The sequence below is a fragment of the Dasypus novemcinctus genome, chromosome 20 (genome assembly GCF_030445035.2).
Source record: "Dasypus novemcinctus isolate mDasNov1 chromosome 20, mDasNov1.1.hap2, whole genome shotgun sequence".
Classification (NCBI taxonomy): domain Eukaryota; kingdom Metazoa; phylum Chordata; class Mammalia; order Cingulata; family Dasypodidae; genus Dasypus; species Dasypus novemcinctus.
Window position 1 is genome coordinate 47,594,374 of NC_080692.1, and position 6,193 is coordinate 47,600,566.

Consider the following 6,193-nt stretch of genomic DNA (forward strand, 5'->3'; position numbering starts at 1 on the left):
CATGTTTTTGTGGGGTACATATAGCTTCAAATCACCATACCAAGGTACATTTATCAAAGCTAAGCATTAATATTGTACAGTTCTGTGAACTAAGCTGCAGGCTTTTCTCAGATATCACCAGTTGTTTTATTTTCCTTATTGCTAAAGCAAATACCGTGCAATGGGGTGGCTTAAACAAGAGAAATTTGTTGACTCACAGTTTTGAGGCTAGGAGAAATTCAACTCAAGGCATAATCCAGATGATGCTTTCTCCCCAAAGACTGGAATTCTGGGACTGGCAGCCAGCAATCCTTGTTCCTGGTACCTCTGTCACATGGCAGTGCATGTGCTGGCCTCTCCTGGCCTCTCCCTTCTCTTCCAGGTTCTGTTGGCCTTTAGCTTCTTGCTTCCTGTGACATTCTCTCTATCTGTCTGAATTTCATTCTGCTAAAACAGTACAGCAGGGGACATCTGGGAATACGGCTGAGAAGTAAGGCAGCTGGGCTCTCTTTCAAAAACAATGGGGAAAGCCAAAAAGCTGTCTGAAGAAGATGCCTTCAGGGTCTGCAGACCAGGAGAGTTCGTCCATCATCCAGGAGGGAGAGGGACACAGAGATGAAGAGGCCGAAGCAAAAGCCACGAGTTACCAGCCTGTAAAGCTGGGAACAGCACACATCCCCCACCCTCCAGGCGAATGGCCTGGGTAAAACCCGTGACTCACCGCGGCCAACTGAGAGGGGAACAGACATCTTCCTCCCTGGGAGGAGGGAGAATGTGGGGAGAGTGTTTCTCTTTGGTGAGTTTGGCCAGTGGAGCCCATTGTGAATCTCAGTTTTGGCCAGACCAGAATCACCAGCGAGTGGAATTTGAAAAAGCCACCTCCATGGAAAGATTCAGTGAAGATTGTCATCTGCTTGCAGACCAGGAAAATGCAAGAAGCATAAAAGCTTTCTGGAGTCTCTCATGTCCAGGCACTCATGAATCTGGTCTGCGCCTCATTAGTGGGTCCTTGGCCTTGTTTTGATAACTTAAACTGGACAATCTTACAGATTTGGAATAAGTTGAACCAAAAATCAAAGAGCCATGAAGCAAAACCACTAGGCAAGAGAGAAAAATTGACCATCAGAGTAAATTTACCAACATAATCAGATGCCTAGACATCAGCAAAAAATTACAAGCCATGCTAAGAAACAGGAAGACATGGCCCAGCTAAAGGATCAAATTTAAAAATCCTGATGAGAACAGGATTTAAGATAACTAATTGGTGATGTTCACAAAAATCTCCTAAATCAGTTCAAAGAGTTGAAGAAAAAATATGGCTAAAGAGGTAAAGAATATTAAGAAGACACTGGGTAAGCATGAAGAACAACTGGAAATCTTTCCCAAAAAATTAACAGAGCTAATAGGAATAAAGGAGACACAATGAATGAGATTAAAAATATATTAGAGACAAATAACAGCAGATTTGAATCAGTGGAGGACAGAATTAGTGAATTGGAAGACAGAGTATCTGAACTTGAAAAGAAGGAAAACAGAAGGAAAAAAGAATGGAAAAAATGGAACGGGGTCTCAGGAAATTAAATTAAAATATATAAGCATACATGATAAAGATGTCCCAGAATGAGAAGAGAGCAGAATAAGAGCCAAAATTTTTTTGAGAAAATAATTACCAAAAACTTCCCAACCCTTATGAAAGACATAAACATAAATATCCAAGAAGAACAAGCACCCCAAAACAGAATAAATTCAAATAGACCTACTCAGAGACACCTACTATTCAGAATGTCAAATACAAGAGATAAAGAGAGGATTCTGAAAGCAGCAAGAGAAAAGCAATGCATCACATACAGGGGAAGCTCAATAAGATTAACTACTGACCTCTCATTAAAAACTGTCAAGGTGAGAATGCAGTATTATGGTATATTTAAGGTTCTGAAAGAGAAAAACTGCCAGGCAAGAATTCTTTATCCAGAAAAACTGTCCTTCAAATATAAGGGTGAGCTTAAAGTCTTCACAGATAAAACAAAAACTGACAGTTTGTTACAAAAGATGGGATTTAGAAGAGAAACTAAAGGGGGTAGTGCAGCCTGAAAGGAAAAGACAAGGGCAAGAGACTCGGAGAAAAGTGCAGAAATGAAGATTATTCATAAAAGTAACTAAAAAAGTGAAAAAACAGAAGATAGTAAGATATGACAGTGGTAAGCCAAAGAATAAAATGGATGAAGTAGGTCAAGCCTTTACAGTAATGACACTGAACATTAATGGATTGAACACCCCAGTCAAAAGACACAGACTAACAGAATGGATAAAAACATATGAGTCATCTACATGCCACCTGCAAGATTCACCTCAGATGTAAGGACACAATCCGGTTGAAAGTGAAAGGTTGGGAAAAGAGATTCCATACAAATAATAACAAAAAAGATATGGTATAATGATACTAATATCAGACAAGATAGATTTCAAGTGCAAAACTGTTATAAGGGAGGAAGAAGGCCATTATATAATATAAAAGGGTCAATTCACCAAGAAGAAATAACAATCATAAATATTTATGCACCTAACCTGGGTGCCCCAAGATACATGAAACACACATTGGCAAAACTGAAGACAGAAATAGATATCACTACACTAATAGTTGGAGACTTCAATACACCACTCTCAGCATAGGATAGAACATATGGACAGAAGATAAATAAGGAAACAGAGAGCTTGAATAATATGATAAATGAACTAGACTTAACAGACATATGTAGAGCATTACATTCCGAAAAGAGCAGGATAAGCATTCTTCTCAAGTGCTCTTGGCTCCTTCTCCAGGATAGCTCATATGTTGGGTCACAAGGCGGGTCTCGATAAATATAAAAAGACTGAAATTGTGCAAAACACTTTCCCCAGTTATAATGGAATGAAGGAGGAAATCAATAACAGATGGTAAAGGGCAAATTCACAAATATATATATGGATTAAACAACACTCATAAATAGTTGGTCAAAGAAGAAATTGCAAGAGAAATCAGTAAATATCTCAAGATGAATGGAAACAGGAACACAACACATCAGTACCTACAGGATACAGAAAAGGTAGTGCTGAGAGGGAAATTTATAGCCCTCTATGCGTTCATTTAAAAAGAAGAAAGAGTTAAAATTGAAGACCTAACTGCACACCTGGAAGAACTAGAAAAGCAACAGCAAAGTAATCCCAAATTGAGCAGAAAGAAAGAAATAACAAAGATTATAGCAGGGGAAAAAATGAATTTGAGACCAAAAATGCAATAGAATCAACAAAACCAAAAGTTGGTTCTTTGAGAAGATTAAAAAATCGACAAACCCTTAGCTAACCTGACAATGGAAAAAATAAGAGAGATCATAAGAGGAGACTATGAACAACTGTATGCCAATAAGCTAGACAACATAAACAAAACAGACAAATTCCAAGAAACACATGAACAACATACACTGCCCCTGGAAGAAATAAAAGACCTCAACAAACCAATCAAAAGTAATAATATTGAAACGGTCATCAAAAACCTCCCCAAAATGAAAAGTCCAGGACCAGATGGCTTCACAAGTAAATTCTCTCAATCATTCAAGGATCATCTAATACCAATCTTGCTCAAACTCTTCCAAAAATTTGAACAGGAGGGAATACTACCAAACTCATTCAATGAAGCCACCATCACCATGATACAAAAGCCAGACAAAGATACTACAAAAAAACAAAAAAAATTACAGACCAATTCCTCTAACAAATATAGATGCAAAAATCCTCAACAAAATACTTGCTAACTGAATCCAAAAGCACAAGAATTATATGCCATGATCAAGTGGGTTGCAAGGGTGATTCAACACAAGAAAATCCATTAGTGTAATAACTATATTACTTAATTGAAGAAGAAAAATCACATTATCATCTTGATAGACACAGAAAAGACATTTGACAACATACAGCACCCTTTCTTTATAAAAATACTCTGAATGATAGGACTAGAAGGAAGCTTTCTCAATATGGTAAAGTGCATATATGAAAAACCCACAGCTGACATTGTGCTCAAAGGTGAAAGACTGAAAGCTTTCCCAACGAGATCAGGACCAAGACAAGGATGCCCACCGTCACCACTGTTATTCAATATTGTGCTAGAAGTTCTGGCTGCAGCAATTAGGCAAGAAACAGAAATAAAAGGCATCCAAATAAGAAAGACAGAAGTAAAAATTTTGCTATTTGCTGATGATATGGTCCTATACCTAGAAAATCCTGAATAATTCACAACAAAGATGCTAGAACAAACAGACAAGTTTAGCAAAGTGGTGGGAAACAAGGTTAATACACAAACATCAGTAGCGTTTCTATACACTACTGATGAGCAATCTAAGGAGGAAGTCAGAAACAATTTCCATGTATAATAGCAACTAAAAGAATCACACATTTAGGAAGAAACTTAACCAAGGACATAAAGGACCTGTATTCAGAAAATCTACAAAATATTGCTACAAGAAACCAAAGAAGATCTACATAAGTGGATGGGCATTCTTTTCACGGACCAGAAGACTAAAGATCATTAGATGTCAGTTGTACCCAAATGGATTTACAGATTCAACATAATCCCAATAAAAATCCCAACCCAACAGCCTTTCTTTTTCTTTTTTTTTTTTTTAACAGAAATGGAAAATTCAATAAGCAAATTTACTTGGAAGGGTAAGAGGCCCTGAAAACCAAAAATGTCTTTAAAAAAGAACAAAGTTGGATTTTAAAGTATATTACTTAGCTACAGCAGTTAAAAAAAAAAAGGCATGGTATTGCCTTAAATAGTGATATACTGACCAAAGGAACTGAAATGAGTATTCAGAAATAGGCCCTCACATCTATGGTCAAGCAATTTTATTTTTAAAGATTTATTTTTTTTCTCTCTCTCCCCTCCCCCCCCCTCCCACCCCCCCTCCCCGGCCCCGGTTGTCTGTTCTCTGTGTCTATTTGCTGCGTCTTCCTCTTTGTCTGCTTCTGTTGTTGTCAGCGACACGGCAATCTGTGTTTCTTTTGGTTGCGTCATCTTGTTGTGTCATCTCTCCGTGTGTGCGGCACCATTCCTGGGCAGGCTGCACTTTCTTTCCTGCTGGGTGGCTCTCCTTACGGGGCACACTCCTTGTGCATGGGGCTCCCCTATGCGGGGGAGACACCCCTGCGTGGCAGGGCACTCCTTGCGCGCATCAGCACTGCGCATGGGCCAGCTGCACACGAGTCAAGGAGGCCCGGGGTTTGAACCGTGGACCTCCCATGTGGTAGATGGACGCCCTAACCACTGGGCCAAGTCTGCTTTCCAAGTCAAGCAATTTTTGACAAGGCCGTCAAACCCACCCAGTAGTCTATTGAAGAAATGGCACTGGGAGAACTGAATATCCATAGCTAAAAGAAAGAAAGAGGACCCCCATCCTACACCTTATTCAAAAATTAACTCAAAATGGATCAAGGATCTAAATATAAAAGCTAGAACCATAAATCTCCTACAGGAAAATACAGGGAAACATCTTCAAGATCTTGTGCTAAGTGGTGGTAACTCAAACCTTACACCCAAAGCATGAGCAATGAAAGAAAAAATAGTTAAAGGGGATCTCCTGATCTTTGTGCTTCAAATGACTCTGTTAAGAATGTGAAAAGGTAGCCTACTCATTGAGAAAAATTTTTTGGAAACCACATATCTGATAAGAGTCTGATCTCCATGTTATATAAAGAGACAGTACAATTCAGTGATAAAAAAGACAACCCAATTTTAAAATGGGCAAAAGACTTGGACAGAAATTTTTCCAAAGAAGAAATACAAATCACCAAAAATCACATGACCATCACTAGCTATTAGGGAGATGAGGTTCCTACATTTCACGCCTTACAAGATGCCATTATTAAAAAGGCGGAGACCCGCTTGTGGTTCATAAGCATGAGGGATGGGCGTTCACACATTTGTGTGAGATGGGCCTCCCTCAAACCTTGTTACAACGTCAGCACATTACCCAACTGATGTGAGAAAAAAACGGTGGAAGACTACCAGTGCTGGAGAGGATGCGGAGAAATGGGAACACTCCTTCACTGTTCGTGGGAATGTGAATGGACAGCTCTGAGGAGGAGAGTGTGAGGTTCCTCAGCAAGCTAAATACAGAGCCTCCATGTGATCCAGCACTCCCGTTACTAGGATTATATTCAGAAGAACTGAAAGCAAGGATGA

General features: G+C 39.1%; 1 non-coding gene across 1 annotated transcript; it reads left to right on the forward strand.

The window, feature by feature from the left end:
- The first annotated feature begins 5,887 nt into the window (after positions 1-5,887).
- LOC111761006 (small nucleolar RNA U13) lies at positions 5,888-5,991 on the forward strand. Its single transcript, XR_002794498.1, has one exon. It is a non-coding gene; the product is annotated as a small nucleolar RNA U13 (small nucleolar RNA).
- Positions 5,992-6,193: the final 202 nt, after the last annotated feature.